The sequence below is a fragment of the Geospiza fortis genome, unplaced genomic scaffold, assembly GCF_000277835.1.
Source record: "Geospiza fortis unplaced genomic scaffold, GeoFor_1.0 scaffold229, whole genome shotgun sequence".
Lineage (NCBI taxonomy): Eukaryota > Metazoa > Chordata > Aves > Passeriformes > Thraupidae > Geospiza > Geospiza fortis.
This window is the reverse complement of record NW_005054357.1, coordinates 2,049,840-2,050,346: the sequence shown is the minus strand read 5'-3', so window position 1 is coordinate 2,050,346 and position 507 is coordinate 2,049,840.

The window sequence follows — 507 nt, the reverse complement described above, 5'->3', positions numbered from 1 at the left end:
CTCACCTCCGACACGGAACGCATCATTCGCAATTAGCGGTTTGATGTGATGCGGGAGCGCATGGTTTGCATTACGGAAGAAATGACCCGATAATCGCCCGGCAGCAGCTTGCAGATGTGCTAAGTGACTCCGGTCCCGCTCCCCGGTGGCATCTCCCGCTCCCCGGCGCCTTCGCTGCTCCCCTGCGCACAGCAGTGGCTCGGTGGCCCCGGGCTGGGCACCGCAGGGCACCTTAGAGCGCGCAGGTTGGAGGGATAAACATTCCTTTTGATCAAGGAAAAAGCAGTAAAAAGAGTCAAATACTTTCTGGTATGAAAGTGTTTCTGCGTGAAATGTTTTACAAGTAAAATTCGAGGAGCTGAAATTTGGAAAGAGAAGAGGAAATAGTGTTAGCGGGGGGACAGGGTCCCAAGTTAAAGGGATGGGAATATCCTGTGGTTCCCGGCGAAACGAGCGCTGCTGTGGCCGCCCCACAGCCCCGCTGCCCCCCGGACCCACGGGCCGCCC